We start from the raw sequence: 17500 nt of genomic DNA, 5'->3' as shown, positions 1-17500 counted from the left end.
CTATTCTAGTCTGAGCAAGATGCTGCTTTCATACTTGACCATGGCCACCATCCCTGTGTATCACATGTACCCAGGGGAAGCCTTCATATGATCCAGTCTCTGCTCAGATGTCATTTCACCAGACAGGCCTTGCCTCTATACACTCTGGCCCTTGACCTATTTGTTTTTCTTCCTCTTTCTTTTATCTATGTGTGTGTGTGTGTTGGCAAATTATTCCCACAGAATATATATTCATAAGGACAGAAAGTTTGGAGCTCACTCATGTTGATATTTGAACTTCCTATAACTGTGAGACAAACAATGGCCTCTCTATCTCTTTAATAACAGAGTTTGGTGATCATCGGCCTCTCCCACAAAATTGAAAGCTCTTAGAGATGATGGCACAGCTAATTGTTGTTGAGTTCCTTCAAGAACAAGCACAGTGACTAACACATGATAGTGCCACAAACCAATGAATGGGTGGGCCTGTCTACACACTATTTTTTTTTTCTGATTCTTCAAGACAGATATAGAAAAATTCAGGTCTAAAGCTAGGGATTTAGTTCAGAGGTAGAGTGCACTTGCCAAGTGTTCACAAGGTGCTAGATTCAGTCCCTCGTACAAAGACATGGACAAGGCGAGAAGACAAGGAAAAGGGAGGGGAGAGAAGGGAAGATGAAAAGGCAGAGAAGAGAGGGGAATAGAAATTTGGGGTTGTTTTAATGTCTCCCTAGCACAGGCCCCAACAGAGTGGAAATGGTTTCAGGTCACAGGGAGCAACGGTTCTCCCTCCAGAGAGACACTCCCATGAGTTTTGTTATATTTCCATAATGAACAAAGAAACAACTGTCTCCCAGTTCTCCCAAGATCCTACCCTTGAATGGAATCTGTACACTCCATTTCACTTGGCATTAGCCTTAGCTTTCTGAATACATTGCTGTGAGCAATGGGTGAGGAAGCAAGTGGAGAGTCAGATTGTAATTCTGACACTGTAACCACAGGACTGCTGTGGGCTCTTTCTCTTGCCATAGCTGCAAAGTAGGAATGATACTGAAAGCCACCCCTAAGGTGGGCATGGCCTGGTTTTGTTTCCTCCAGATTCACTGCACAGCAATGTGTGGTCTTGTAGTAACAGCTAACATGTAGCTTGTGTCGCTGTGAGTTATTATATCTAATAATGTTCTGACCAGCTTAAATCCTGTTTTGGTGATACAGTCAAATTCCTCAAAACTTATAAATATCTACTCCTGTTTGTGTATTTATGTCACCATGGACCAATAGCAAACCACTCAGAACCAGTTTGGGAGCCACTCCCTGAAACATATTGTACTGCAGTCTCATTTTGTAATTGTAAATGGCTTATAAATTTTAATAACTATAATAATAGCAAAAGGAATTACGCATTGCCCTCCAGCCTAAGAGAATGAAACACTGATTTTAATTTCTTGTTTGAAGAACCAGCAATCCTAATGACCCAGAAGGATGTGAACCTTCCCACTGACATCATGTGGTCACCACATGCCAACTACATACTGTGGAGGACTATGTGGATTCCGTGTTCTAAAACTCAACACCCCATGTGGATCTAAGACTGTCAGAATCATTGCATGCTACCAAATGCTATGACAGGGTACATACCAGAAGAGGGATGTCTGGGTGTTTGTAAAATACCTGGTACCCCCAATATCAATTATCTAAAGAACTTGGATGTTCTTCTAGAAGCCAGAACTCCATAACTGTTGCCAGTGAAGGTGGGAGAAACTTCTCACTACAGCCTTGTGGTTAGATTCAGGAGACCTTGCTATGCTTACTCATTCTTCAAGGACATAGGCCGATGTTCAGTTCAGTGCAGACAGATCCTGTGCAAATCTTATCTGTCCTCAGATGACCTAGGTTTACAATATTTTGAACCTAGTGATGCCCCAAGCTACCCATCACTGACTCCTATTATGTTTTAGGCAGATGTTATCTCACAAAATTTTTCAAAAACCCTGCAGGACAGCTGCCTTGGTCCATTGCCCCCTACTGCTTTGAGAAAAGTTTATTGCACTCACATTCTGGAGGCTGGGAGGTCCAAGAGTATTTATTTGGTGCTTGCCTCCCAGTTGCATTAGAGCATGGCAGCAATCATTGCCTCGCTTGCCTAGTGAGTCTGACCAAGCAACTGGAATGAGCTAAATTGTATGATGGTTCTCTAATAACACATCAAGCAACCCACTGATCCCTGAGTACATTAGTCCAGTCACGATCACAGAGCTGTCTTGACCCGATCACCTCTTAAAGGTCCCACTTCTCAACACACTGCCCCGGCAATCCAATTTCCAAAACACTCAGATACATTTCCATACAACCTGGATGCCCACATCTACCTTCGAGGCTGATTACATTCTAGAGAAAGATAAGGAGGCCTTGGGAGTGTGGCTCTATGGTAGAGCTCCTGCTTAGTGCATGCTAAGGCCCTAGGTTTATCCTCAGAGAAGGGGGTTACTAAGAAATGGGAGATGGAAGCAGGGAAGATGGATGGAGAGGAAAATTAGCAAAAGAAATAGAGAATTAATTTATTTGTTGCTGGAACTGTAGCTTAACAATAGAGAGGGCTTATTTGCTTGTCATGTGCTAGGTCCTAGGTTCAACCCTTAATACACTTTTCTTCCTACCCCAAATTCTTTCTAGATGTATTAATTCATGCCTCTAGTCTGTAACACCAACAGTGAGGAGGCTAAGCCAGGATGGGTTCTGTGAGTTTAAATCCAGCCTGGGATAACAGTACCAGGGCAGCTAGGGGTATAAGACTGTAAATTGAGAGAGACAGAGACAGAGAGATGGAGACAGAGACAGACAGACAGACAGAGACAGAGAGCAGCTATGAGTTTTCAGAAGCTAAGTAATCCCCTAGCTGAGATTTTGTTGTTGTTGTTGTTGTTTTACAGATAGTACAGTTGGGATCTTATTTTTCATTTGCTGACCCTTTAATCTGTAAGATCCCACTAAAATGATCCCATCCCCTCTCAGTTCTGGAGCTGTGCCTTTATGTTGGAGTCTCAAGTTTATAGCCATACAAAACCACTATTCACACATGCTAGCTTGGTTTGGTAAATCATGCTGTCTCCCTGAGAAAATCTTTGGGGGACAACAAGCCTTAGAGAAATACACACCAAACCCTCTCTGATAGAGATTGCTCTTAGAGCTCCAAATGTGGAGTCACCAACTGTCCTTAATGACTGACAGTGGGGCTTTCTTCCTCCTCCTCTGTATTCTGAACTGCTACAATCTTAACTTACATCAGTAACCAACAGCCCCATGCTCTCTAATGAATGGGATATGGGATCTTGACATATTGTCATTTGAAAATTCTCAGGCTATTCCACTATGCAGCTAGGATTGAGGACCAGTATCCTAGACCACTAGGGACAATCTTTTGGGTGACAACTATATTATCCAAACACTATTCTCATTTCTCCCTCCCTCTCCTAAATACTCTCTCCTCTGTGTCTTTACCCCGCAGAAACCTGAATCAGTATCACTGCCAGCATGAGCACCAGCACCATCACCAGCACCAGCAGCAACACCACCAGCAGTAGAACCACCAGCACCACCATCTTCCCATAAGCCTTTATCCGTTTATGCCCATGGGTCAGTGTCCCACAACATGCATGTGAAGGTCAGAGGACAACTGTCAGGCATGAGTTCCTACCTTCTGCCCTGTGAGCAGGGTCTCCCATGTCACTGCTGCTGCACGGTGTCCTCCAGGCTAACTTCACGGTGACTCTCCTATATCTGCCTCCCATCCCACCAATGGAGTGTTGGAGTGACAGGTGCACACCATGAATCCAGCTTGTGATATGAGTTCCAGGATCAAACTGGGGTCATCAAGATTGAGAAATAATACCTCTACCCACTGAGCTACCTCTCCAGCCCTACTAGTGAATCTTTTGGAAAGGTAAAAACATCTTGGTTATCATCATTCTATTAAGTATTCTTATATAATCTTATATCTTAAAAACAAACGCAACTAGCTGAGAAATTATTGACAAATGATGGCTGCTGTTGGAAGAGTTAGTTTTCTTCAAAGATGTGATCCCTGAGAGGTTACCCATGGTCTAAGAGATGATCCTATACTACGTGTATAAAGGCAGCACTAAGTGGAGTAGTTGGATCGATGTTGGGGGAGGGGCAGTATTAAATTTGGATGGAATATGGTGGAAGGGTAGGGGGATGAGTTGGGAGGGAAGGCACAGGAGGTAGATTTGATCAAAATATATTACATGTATGAGTAAAATTCACAAACAATTTTTAAAGATACCTAAGAGAATAGTCTGTCACAATCCTGCATGTCGGATTACTTTGATCTTAGAAATCATAATGTGTTAAAATGCAAATAATTGTTCTCCTGTCTCCATGCTAGAGATAACAGAAGAAAAAAAAAAACTCTTTTGCAGTATGTCAAATACATATTGTACGGAAAATAGACCAAAGTATAACACTGCCGTCATAATACGGCAAAAATGGATCAGCTTGGTAATGAAGCAAGCAGTGGACACAGGTTAGATACACAGCAAGGCAATATGCTGTGGAATTCTGGGTAAAGGGAAGTGTCCTCTGCCCTGACCGCCCAACCCACAGAAAGAGAGATTATAAAATATTCCACAGATGCCCTCTGGCTGTCTGAGCACTCAGGAACTGAGACAGGGGTTTTTGGACTGAAAAACCCAGAAACACACCAGAGCATGATGATCAGGAGACTCAAGGCATCCCCAAACTGTCCAACATACATATCAGAGTCACAGTGAGAACAGCCGCCATTGGGTCCAGAAAGGAAAGCTCTAGGAGATGCATGATTCAGTGTTTCTGAGGAACTCTAAGAAGCTTACCTACTTACTGTGCAGTGTTCCCTGGTTTGTCCTTTAAGGTCAAGCAGGCAGGCACGGGACAAGCCATATGCTACATGGGGATGATAGGCCAGACCATCGGCAATTGCTGAACCTGGAAGGTAGATCTGGACTGGTCCATATCCCAGGGATAATCTGTGTGTAAGTGAAGTGGGTCCCTCTTGTGACCTTCTGAGACATCTCTTGTCCTCAGGCTCTAACTGTTCCATCCCCCAGCACTGCTCTTGTGATTCCTTGATGGACCTGGCAGTTTTTCACAATCCTGACCTTCCTGCATTTCCCTTGCTCCATCATTTCAAGGCTGGCAATCTTTCTGATCTGTAGGGCTCTGTCCAGGACCATCAAGGAATCACAAGCTGTGGGCATCAATGTTTGTCAGCCATGGTTCCTAATGGGAGGGAGGCAGCCCCACTGTAAACACTTTTCAAGGCAGAAGGCATGGCTTCTAGGTGGCTGACTTTTCCCACTTTACTCTTCATACAGAATGAAGGAAATGGACACAAAATAGCGTGCTGAGATTAGGAACCATCTTACAGCTGCAGGTCAGCTGAAAGTCTAACTTGAAAAATGATCAATTCCCACACGAGTTGGAAGTTCAGCCATAATTAATAGACACTGAGCTCTGGGCCTCATGACCTCTGGACCTCAGAGTATGTTAAAGAAAAGTCCTTGAAAGGCAGAGCTCACTGAGAGGGGCCACTAGGAACTGAACGAGTGTGACAGAAGTACATTGCATGTACATATGGAAATGGCATAATGGAACCCACCAGTCTTGACAATTAAAATAAGTGATTAAAAAGGTTCTGGGTCAGTGAGTAAAGTCAGATCCTGCCCAAACCTGATCTGATGGCCTGAGTTCAATCCCTGGGACTGCATGGTGGAAGGAGAGAACTGGATCTTACAAGTTGTCCTCTGACCTCCACACATGTACTATGGCATGAGTACCCCCTCAACATACACACACACACACACACACACACACACACACACACACACTAAATATTATAATAATCTTTTAAATGTCTCAAAGGACAAGAAGTCAGGGGTGTCCAACCTTTTGACATTACCAAATGAAAGTATCCTCTACAGTCGGACTGTATTCATAGCTATGCTGGAACATGTGTGGCCCTCAGGCTGCAGTTGACATGTCTGAGACAGCTTGTCAAAGCTTAGAGATTTAAAATATTAAGCCAAATGGTCTCTGAAAAAATTTTGTGGAGCTAAAGACAAAAAAAGTAGTTTTAACACATGATTTATACCATAAGACCTCAGAAGAAAAAATGCATAATGGATTTGGCTTATTGTATTAGAACGGAATTCCCAGTACTTAGCATGACATTTGGCAAGCAGCAGGTATAATGAATAAATTCATGACCATATATGCTAATTTAAAAATAAAGACATTTAAACACCAAATGCCATTTGGACTAAAAAAATGTTATCTCTATAAGCTATAATGGTTTTATATTCTTTTCTCTGTTTGGTTTGTTAAGAGAAAGGCATTAAGAATCACTTCAATATTCTAGAAGTCAATATTTAAGGGAAATATCAATACTACATATGAAAACCCTCATATGGCCCTGGAGAAATGCCACCCAGTGTTTTAAGGACTTCATTTTTATAACCATTGCTTAATCCTTGAATCACCTTGCACAGATACAAGGGAAGTTTGGAAGACAGCCTGCTACCCTGGTTAATTTTTACTGTCAACTTGACACAACCCTTGAGTCACTCAAGAAGAAGAAGTCACAAATGAAATATTCTCTCCATCAACTGGCCTAGGGCCATGTCTGTGACACTGTCTTGACAGATGTTGGACTGAGAAGAGCCCAACCCGCTATGGACAGTCCTGTCCCAGAGCAGCTGAGCCTGGGTTGTAAAAGAAAGCTAAACAGAATCCAGTGAGCAAACTCGTAAGCAGCATCTCCAATGGTCTCTGCCTCAGTTACTACTTGTGTTCCTGTTCTGGCTTGCATCAGTGATGGATTGTGACCTGGAGTGTAAGCCAACTAAACTTCCCTGAGTTGTGGTCACAGAATCAGAAAGGAAAGTAGAACACAGTGGGGTCTTGTTGTTTTGGGGGGTTTGTTTATTTGTTTTGGGTTTTTGTTTGTTTGGGTTTTTGGTTTTTGTTTGTTTGTTTGTTTTGGGGGGCTTTTTTTGGTTTGTTTTATTTTAATCACAGCAATAGAAATGAAACTAGAACATCTGCCAAATTGCACTTGTAAAGGCAGTAGGCCACTGTAGCTATGTGTCATGTGGCATTTCATCAACATGATTCTCATGTGTACAAAGTCTCCTGTATGCAGGCATGATGTATCCCCATCACATCTAGACAAGGAAGTTTCCATGTGCCTCTGCAGATCAGAGCCCTCTTTGTCACAGCCACTCATGTGTCTCCACAGCCAGATTCTATCCCTTAACAGCCTTCCTCATAAATCTGATTTTTCTAAACCAGGCACCATGCCCCAAACCTGTAATCTAACCACTTGAGAAGCCTGAGCAATGCAATCTTAAGTTCAAGCCTAACCTGGGCTACCTAGGAAAGTACAGGCCAATTTAGACTATTGTATGAGAGATGCTATATCAAAATCAAAACAAACCTGATTCTCAGTCTCAGCAAGTTCTGAGGCAAGGCATGGCTGGTCCCAGCCGGGCAAGAGCTAGCAGCTTTTCAGCTTCACACTGTGAACAAGGTGTGAACAATTGTATTGTAAGAAGAACAGAGAATTCAAGCTTGTCTTCCTCAGAAGGATCCTGAGTGTTTGCAACAAATTAGAAGGAACCCTGAGCTTCATTGAAAGGCTGAAGTGTCTGTTTGCTGTAAAAGCCATCTTTGGAGACATTCCCCTAGACACAGAGTATTCAGAAAAGAAATGACATTTCAGAGACATTTAAGACCAAGGCCAGGAATCGAATTGTGTTTGTAAGATCAAGACTAATGGCTTGCTTTTACCGAACATCCAAGGTCTTAACAAATTTCTGCATGCACATTCGAAAAAACAATGGTCTCTAGGGAACTTAGATAATGAAGACCATTAGCAAATGTGATATGGTAATATATGAATATATGAATATATCAATCATGTTTATGTATGGACTATAGATAGGCTATAGCTAGATAGCTGGCCCTTTTGGCATAAAGTGATAAGTCAGAAAACCTTGAATAACTACGTTTGTTTTCTGGGAAGTAAGTAGCAGCATCAGCAGAGCATGCCCAGGTTCTATGGAGCACTCGTCTCATCTGGTCTGGGTGTCTCATGCTCTACTCCTCCACCTGCTGCTTTGCCAGTAACTGTGTTCATTAGCACAAGCTGAGTGCTGCAGCAGATGCCCAAAATACATAACAGTTCCACCATGGTGGGCCATCATTCCGTGCTTACCTGTTAATCCAGAGAAGTCAACAGCCCTTCTCCACTTTTTTATCTGTTCCTGGGAGCTCTGTGCCATCAAGTCTTCATGCTGAAGTTTAGGTCACTTGAAGGTCAGACTGGGTGCTGAAATCAACTCACCAGGAGACACAAGCCTGGAAGATAGCACAGGATGCATCTTCATGGGCCAAGCAGAGGATGACAAGTATCTGTTCCGCCCAATAAGTTGGGCCATTCCTAATGGCAGAGAGACCTGGGACCCAGTGCAGGGAGGCAAGGCAAGCTCAGATCTTGGGTGAGTGCTTAAGGGTCTCTACCCTGGGATAAGTTATGAGATTGAGCCACACGTTTTGTACCCCACTCTCAAACAAAGAGGCAAGAATATAGGCTTCAAGACACAGTTACATGTTTTGGTGAGTATTTCCAATTTCTGTTTTGGGGGCTTTTCTTGGCATATATAGAAACAGCTACATTGAAAACAAACAGATAAACAAACACCTCAAGTAATGCAGTGATCTTTACTAGTCTAGGCACTGGATGTGTGTCTGGGATCCATCACTCTGTAGTTGGTTAATCTAGGGAAGATGTTTTCCCAGCCTCAAGTCTCCTCACATGAAAACTGGTGTAAATATAGTATCTCACATGGTATTGGAAAGATTCCTTGAAATTACTAGTATGACTCTTTATCCTGGGGCCTGGCCCAGCGTAAGCCTTGGAGATATAAATCAAATTACATTTCACTGTGATTCCCTGTGGTAAGCGATGCCACCTTCTAAAAAAAAAATATATGGTCATTGTGTAGAACTCCCGAAGTGTGTAGGAAAAAAGTCAAGGAGTTCACAAACATTTCCCGCATTCAGAGGATGAGTTGTGGGAGGGGCAGGTAGAGAGATGGCTCAGTGGTTTAAGAATACAGGTGGTCACCTATTCAACATAGTACTTGAAGTCCTAGCTAGAGCATTTCAACAACAAAAGGAGATCAAGGGGATACAAATTGGAAAGGAAGAAGTCAAAATATCACTTTTTGCAGATGATATGATAGTATATATAACTGACCCTAAAAATTCCACCAGAGAACTCCTAAACCTGATAAACAGCTTCAGTGAAATAGCTGGATATAAAATTAACTCAAACAAGTCAATGGCCTTTCTCTACACATAGGATAAACAGGCTGAGAAAGAAATTAGGGAAACAACACCCTTCACAATAGTCACAAATAATATAAAATACCTTGGCGTGACTCTAACTAAGGAAGTGAAAGATCTGTATGATAAGAACTTCAAGTCTCTGAAGAAAGAAATTAAAGAAGATCTCAGAAGATGGAAAGATCTCCCATGCTCATGGATTGGCAGGATCAATATAGTAAAAATGGCTATCTTGCCAAAAGCAATCTACAGATTCAATGCAATCCCCATCAAAGGTCCAACTCAATTCTTCAACGAATTAGAAAGGGCAATTTGCAAATTCATCTGGAATAAAAAAAAAAAAAACATAGGATAGCAAAAACTCTTCTCAATGATAAAAGAACCTCTGGTGGAATCACCATGCCTGACCTAAAGCTGTACTACAGAGCAATTGTGATAAAAACTGCATGGTACTGGTATAGCGACAGACAAGTAGACCAATGGAATAGAATATAAGACCCAGAAATGAACTCACACACCTATGGTCACTTGATCTTTGACAAGGGAGCTAAAAACATTCAGTGGAAAAAAGACAGCATTTTCAACAAATGGTGCTGAACTGGCGGTTATCATATAGAAGAATGTGAATTGATCCATTCCTATCTCCTTGTACTAAGGTCAAATCTAAGTGGATCAAGGAACTCCACATAAAACCAGAGACAGTGAAACTTATAGAGGAGAAAGTGGAGAAAAGCCTCGAAGATATAGGCACAGGGGAAAAATTCCTAAACAGAACAGCAATGGCTTGTGTTGTAGGATCAAGAATCGGCAAATGGGACCTCATAAAATTACAAAGCTTCTATAAGGCAAAAGACACTGTCAATAAGACAAAAAGGCCACCAACAGATTGGGAAAGGATCTTTACCAATCCTAAATCATACAGGGGACTAATATCCAATATACATATATAGAAGGTGGACTCCAGAAAATCAAATAACTCCATTAAAAATGGGGCTCAGAGCTAAACAAAGAATTGTCACCTGAGGAATACCGAATGGCTGAGAAGCACCTGAAAAAATGTTCAGCATACTTAATCATCAGAGAAATGCAAATCAAAACAACCCCGAGATTCCACCTCACACCAGTCAGAATGGCTAAGATCAAAAACTCAGGTGACAGCAGATGCTGGTGAGGATGTGGAGAAAGAGGAACACTCCTCCATTGTTGGTGGGAGTGCAGGCTTGTACAACCACTCTGGAAATCAGTCTGGCAGTTCCTCAGAAAATTGGACATAACACTACCGGAGAATCCTGCAATACCTCTCCTGGGCATATGTCCAGAAGATGTTCCAACTGGTAAGAAAGACACATGCTCCACTATGTTCATAGCAGGCTTATTTGTAATAGCCAGAAGCTGGAAAGAACTCAGATGTCCCTCAACAGAGGAATGGATACAGAAAATGTGGTACATTCACACAATGGAGTACTACTCAGCTATTAAAAACAATGATTTTATGAAATTCCTAGGCAAATGGATGGACCTGGAGGGCATCATCCTGAGTGAGGTAACCCAATCACAAAAGAACTCACATGATATGTACTTACTGATAAGTGGATATTAGCCCAGAAACTTAGGATACCCAAGATATAAGATACAATTTGTTAAACACATGAAACTCAAGAAGAGCGAAGTCCAAAGTGTGGACACTTTGCCCCTTCTTAGAATTGGGAACAAAATACCCATGGAAGGAGTTACAGAGACAAAGTTTGGAGCTGGTATGAAAGGATGGACCATCTAGAGACTGCCATACCCGGGGATCCATCCCATAATCAGCCTCCAAACGCTGACACCATTGCATACACCAGCAAGATTTTGCTGAAAGGACCCAGATATAGCTGTCTCTTGTGAGGCTATGCGGGAAGTGGATGCTCACAGTCAGCTATTAGATGAAACAGAGGGCCCAGAGAAAGTACCCAAGGAGCTAAAGGGGTCTGCAACTCTATAGGTGGAACAACAATATGAACTAACCAGTACCCCGAAGCTTGTGTCTCTAGCTGCATATGTATCAGAAGATGGCCTAGTCGGGAAGAGAGGCCCCTTGGTCTTGCAAACTTTATATGCCTCAGTACGGGGGAACGCTAGGGCTAAGAAGTGGGAGTGTGTGGGGAGGGGAGTGGGTGGAGGAGGGTCTAGGGAACTTTTGGGATAGCATTTGAAATGTAAATGAAGAAAATACCTAATTAAAAAAATAAATTAAAAAAAAAAGAATACAGGTGGTCTTTGAAGAGAATCCAGGTCCAGTCCTCAGCACCCTTATAACACCTTTCAACAATCTGTAACTCCAGTTCAGAGTATCTGACACCTCTCTTCTGGCCTCCTCAGGTATTGCACATACTTGGTGCATATACATTCATACAGGCACATAGACATAAGATCAATAAATAAACATAAATAAAATAGAAATGTAATAAGAATTAAATAAACACTTATTTTAAAATGAGAAGATTATGAATTGGAAGGCATTAGTAATACAGGGCCTGCTGCTGCTGAGACCCCTCCCCCTCCCCCAGGGCATGTTCCAGGTGCCTGACCTTGCAGCCAGGGAAGGGGAAAGTACCCAGAAGTACATAGGTAGATTAACAGAAGGTGTAAATGTAAGATATGAAGCTCTACTCAAAGAAAACATGAGAAAGTCAGAACCACAAAAGGGCATAAATGAATATCCAAATGTCAAAGATCTGTGTTCCTATGATAACTATAACACAAAACTAGACAATTGGATTCATTAAACTAAAAGGAATTAATGAATGAAGAAACCTATGGAACAGGACAAGATATCTATAAGCTATGCATGTGCTAAGGAGTTAATGATGAAAAGGATACAGGGGACTCAGTGTTCTAGGGCACAGCTCAATAAAACACAGGCAAGGCACTAACTAGGAATTCTGCAGAAGAGATTAAAAATAGTTCAACATCACTACTCATCCGAAAATGCAAATCGAAGCCTGAAATGCAAACCATACCTCTTAGAATGGTTATCAATTAATGAAAGGATCCAGGCCTGCTGATATTCACCTGTAACCCCAGCATTCCTGAAAGATGGAGGCCAACCTGAGCTACATGGTGAGATCTTTTCTCACAAAGCAAAAAGATAAAAGGCACATTTTGGCAAGGCTGTAGGAAAAATAGGGAATAACATCACATTGTTGGCAGGAATGCAAATTAGAACAGTCATTATGGAAAACACTATGATGATCCCTTAAGAACATTAAAATTGGAACCTACCATACGAGCCAGGAAGCTCACTTCTGGATACATATATAAAAGAAAGAAAGAGACAAAACAAAAACTGAAAGGAAACTGTGTTATAGTGGAGGCTATAGCTCAATGGAGAAGCTCTTGCCCACCCAGTATGTGTGATGTCCTGTGTTTAATCCCCAGAACCACAAAAGGGCATAAATGAATATCCAAATGTCAAAGATCAGTGTTCCTATGATAACTATAACACTATTCATAACGGTCAGGATAAGGAATCAATCTAATTGTTTATTGGTACATCAATGGATGAGGAAAATGTATGTTTGTGCACATACAATACTATTTAGGCTTCAAGGGGAAGGAAATCATATCATTTGTAACGACACAGGCGAAACCATCTGTAGACATTATATTAAGTAAAATAAACCCAGGACAGAGAGTCAAATACCTTCTGATCTCGCTCAGGCCTGAAAGCTTGAAAAACCAAATTTATAAAAGCAGCATATAATATTTATCAAGGCCTGAGCAGAGGGTCAGCTGGGAGAGATGCTGATAAAGGGACTCAGCATCTCAGTGTGGCAGAGGAATATGTTGAAGACACCTATGTGACTGGTAAAATTATTGCATACTTGAAAACCACTGAGTAGATTTTTAAAGTATTTTTATCACAGGAAGATAGTTACATTAAATAACACATGAAAATTATCCTATGTAACACCTCCATATATATATATATATATATATACATATATACATATATATATATATGCATACTCCAAATATCATGCTGTAAACTATATACATACATATATATACATATATATACACACACACACACACACACACACACATATTTCTATCAATTAAGAGGCAGTGGTGGCACATGCCTTTAATCTCAGCACTTGGGAGGCAGAGGTAGGTAAATCTCTGAGTTAGAGGTCAGCTTTGTCTGCAGATTTCTAGGACAGCCAGGGCTACACAGAGAGACACTGTCTTGTAAAATCCAAAACCCGATGCCCCCTCCACCAAAGACATTTTAATTCAATTTAATCAGTATAAGGGCCACATATGGATGGGTAGTTTTAGGCCAAGATTACAATATAATTTATTTGGAGAAATATTACATTCGTTTCTGGTTTGATCCTAAAAGTACCTAACTTCTTTGGCAGCCAGATATTTAGACTGTATTTGTTTAGAAAGAAAATAAGCATAAGTAGACACCTCTTTGGTGTTATTCAGTAAGTTTCCTGGGACAATGAGGTCATAGGGGATTGCAGCTTCACAGCCAGCATTATTACCCTGTAGTCCTAGTTGGCTCTGACCTGGTCACTCAGCATGCAAAGCATCCTTAAAGCAGAGTTGTTGATTGCAGGCTGTGGAAGGCAGCAATAGCTTCCCACTCATTTAGTGCTGACTGGGTTAAGTGCTCCCCACATTCTCCTGGTGTCTCTAGCACTGACTGGCCAGGTCTGCAATCTCACTGACAACCTCAAGTCTTCCTGAGATGTCCCAGAGGACATTGTCTCGTCGCCAAAACCTAACCAAAGCAATGTAAGAAAGGAAGGGTCTGTTTCAGATCACTGTTCCATGGCAGTGCCCATCATGTTGGGGAAGCCATGGTAGCAAGAGATAAAGCAGATGGCCATGTGGTAACCACAACTGGGAAGAAGAGGAGAGGGAGGGAGGATGGGGAGGAAGGAGGAGGAAGAGAAGGATCGCTGATACCTAATCTCACTTTCTCTTTTATGTGCAGTCCTGAACTCCCAGCCAACAGAGTGGCACAGCCTACCTTCAGGGTAAGTCTTGCCATTTCAGTTAACACGCATCATAGAAAATCCCTCACAGACATGCAGCCAAGATGCTTGTCCCTTTGGTGATTTTAGATGCTGATTATCAGTGTCAACCATCACAAACAATGGGCACCAACCATCACAGCAGCAGCACTTTAAGGGTTTATTTTTGGGAGGGGGGTATTTTGTTTTTTTGTTTTGTTTTGTTTTGTTTTAAGTATCCAATTTCCAAACCATCTCCTTGGTGAGTCAGGCAGGCTCTGATTGGCTGAACTCTGATTGGCCAGAACCAATTACGTCATGTGGGGAGGGTACACTGTTGTATGAAATGACACCTGTCGGGAGATGATACGTAATTACAAGACAGCAGCCACATGGTCTCCAGGCTGGCCCTGAGCTCCTCAAAGTCTACCTCTCAAGCATGCCGCTGTCCTTTACCCTCCAAGGGACTTCCTGAACAACACAGCCATTGAGTTGCTCAGAAACCTTTGACCTGACTTCATTGTGAAGCTGTGTTTACTAAGACGTGACTGGGTCACTTTTTATTTCAGGCACACAGTCTCCATGTGGAGAATCCCGACTCTGGCCTTCTGGAAACCTGTTCTTACATCTGGCACCCATCAGTTACCCCAGAAACATCTTCCCCTTTCATCCTGGTGGGGGGAGGGTAAAAATATTCTAAAGAGAAACAATTGTATCCTTCCCCTTTGCTATCAAACTACTGAAATTTCCTAGAGGGAGGGAAGGGAGGAAGGCAATTTCACACCAGGAGAAAGAAAAGACTGATGGTGGAAGAAGGAGGGAGATTTCATAGTTTTGACAACTTGTCAGATCACCTTGCAGGAGACACTGGAGGCCACAGGTTAAGTCAGTGATACATGGGACCACACCTGAATAAGCCTATTAATTATGCATGCCTCTAGCCCTCTATTTAAATCTGAACCTCATCAGGACCCTAATGATGGGCCTGAGGCATGGGTGGGTATTACTGAATCTCTTTGTTCCTGTATCCAATGTGGCCATATTGAAGAAACCACCCTTCTCTGCCCTTTACCATTATTTATCTCTTTAACTGGCTAGTTGTGGGGCCTGGGGAGATGGCTCAATGAATGATTGATCCTTGTGCCCAAATCAGACCGCTCACAACTACCTGAAATTCCTTCTTCAGGTCTCTGCAGATAACCACACACATAGGCTTGCACAGACACATACACAGGGTCACACAAACACAAACACATAAATAAAGTAAAAATACAATTTTTAAAAATTGGTCTATTGAAGGCAGGTAGCTAAGTCTGACTTATAAAGGCTTCCAAGGGCCAGGCTTTAATCGTTAGAGTTATAGTACAAAAACTGTTGCCTCTGGATCCACAGTAGAGCCCAGCAAACCATCTACCTATTATATCCAAGGTTACTCTTGACTTCTACCAGGAACCATTCAGGCTTCATGTTCCAGGTCTTTAAGTTTTAGGATAAGTTGATTTTATGTGAAATTTCCTAATTCTAAAGTGTTGGAAGTTAAAAGAAAATTAAAGAGAATTGGAAAGAGAGAGAGAGAGAAAGAGGGAGAGAGAGAGAGAGAGAGAAAGATAGATAGCTGTGGGTCCCATCCTCTATGAACAGTGGTTTTCAACTTTGCCCATCTGAGGGATCTTGCTAAGGTTTGAATTTGCTTGGAGTGTTCCTTGAGGCCTTGAAGGTTGAAATTGAACCCCTACAGTGAAATAGTGAAAAGGTAGCAGTCTGACAATGGTGTTCCTTCCTAGGCAGGGCCTTTCGGAGGTAATTTTAATAGACAAGGTCATCCCAGTGGATGGTTTTTAGTAGCTGAATAAAATGAAAGAGCTTTGGGAATGTATTTCAGGTGGAATATGCTGCTTGTCTAACATGCATAAAACCCTGCACCCATTCAGCAGTGTACTTGGACATGCCAATAAATTCCGTGCTTAGGAGTTTAGAAGTGGGAAGATCAGAAGTTCAAGGTCACCCTAGATCATATAGAGTGAGGTCACACAAGATCTTTTAATTAATTAATTAATTAATTAAATGGACGGATGGATGAATGAATGGATGGATGGATGAATAGATAAGAGGAGGGGAGGAGGGAGATCAGCAGACACACATGGGTACCCACTCCAGCCTCTTGCCATGTGAATCCTATGGCTTGAGATTTTCTGGGCAAGAAGACCACCCTCAATCAGCTACCACCACTTGTCCTTTAACCAGGACTATGAAACAAAATAACCCTTTTTCTTTGCAAGTACCTAGTCTCAGCATTTCATGACAATAGCAGGAGGTACTCCAACACAGTTTCCTTCAGAACAGCTATGCTGTGTCTAAGGGTCATTTTGCCAGCCACTTTGGGAAGACATCCCATTTTACAAAAGTAAATTTTCCCTTTTCCTTTGAAGAGACCTGCCTGGTACTTTCCTAAGATAGATTAACAGGAGAAAGGAGCACACTTTTATTTAGGTGGACATGAGAGGCCAATGTGAAAATGAAGACTCCACCTGATAAAAAAAAAAAAAAAAAAAGACCAAGCCTAGGGCTTCCTTACCAATCTAAGAATATTGCATATGTTGTGTTGAGTGTCGGTTGAACCCAGAGTGGCAATTTTGGGGAAGTACCTCACATGTATAGGGCAACCTGTGTGATGCTTCATGCTTGTTGACCTAGCTGTTGGAAGGCTGAAGCAGGAGGATCGTTGCAAGTTTGAGACCAGTCTGAGCTAAACAGAGTTCCAAGCCAGCATGGGCTACAAGGTGAGATTCTATTTTAAAAGAAAATAAAAATGAAAAGGAAGGTCTGGGAAGAGATGGTTGAGTTGTCCAGAGGACTGGCTGTTCTTCCAGAGTTCCTGAGTTCAATTCCCAGCAATCACATGGTGGCTTGCAGCCATCTGTAATGGGATCTGATGCCTTCTTCTGGTGTGCATGTAGATAGACCACTCATATACATAAAATACATAAGTGAATAAATCTTTTAGAAAATGAAGAAGAGATGTAGGAGGAAACAGAAGAAGGTAAGAATTGTTTTAATAAACATCTGTTTATATAATGTTGCCTCCTTAGCTCTGATCTGCTGAAACA

At 41.9% G+C, this 17500-nt stretch overlaps 3 long non-coding RNA genes across 4 annotated transcripts in view; 2 read left to right on the top strand and 1 right to left on the bottom strand.

Annotated features, from left to right (window-relative positions):
* Positions 1 to 4148, top strand: part of Gm26752 — an 8690-nt gene extending 4542 nt beyond the window's left edge. The window contains exon 3 of the long non-coding RNA XR_380037.4: positions 3485 to 4148. This is a non-coding gene — a long non-coding RNA (predicted gene, 26752). The remainder of the gene's footprint in view (positions 1 to 3484) is intronic.
* Positions 1 to 17500, bottom strand: part of Gm29826 — a 97712-nt gene that overhangs the window by 4762 nt on the left and 75450 nt on the right. Inside the window, exons 2-4 of one of the 2 annotated variants that reach the window (XR_380036.3) lie at positions 8252 to 8394; positions 7472 to 7553; positions 4802 to 4962 (exon numbers count right to left, since the gene is read on the bottom strand). This is a non-coding gene — a long non-coding RNA (predicted gene, 29826). Of the gene's footprint in view, positions 1 to 4801; positions 4963 to 7471; positions 7554 to 8251; positions 8395 to 17500 lie in introns of those variants that run through there. The other variant, XR_003948982.1, reaches the window with a different exon arrangement.
* Positions 13938 to 15102, top strand: Gm40590. Its single transcript, XR_871411.2, has 3 exons — positions 13938 to 14172; positions 14375 to 14417; positions 14963 to 15102. It is a non-coding gene; the product is annotated as a predicted gene, 40590 (long non-coding RNA).

This window comes from Mus musculus, chromosome 10, assembly GCF_000001635.26.
Source record: "Mus musculus strain C57BL/6J chromosome 10, GRCm38.p6 C57BL/6J".
NCBI classification, from domain to species: domain Eukaryota; kingdom Metazoa; phylum Chordata; class Mammalia; order Rodentia; family Muridae; genus Mus; species Mus musculus.
Note: the sequence above shows the minus strand (reverse complement) of the source record. Positions and strands in the feature narration are given on the sequence as shown.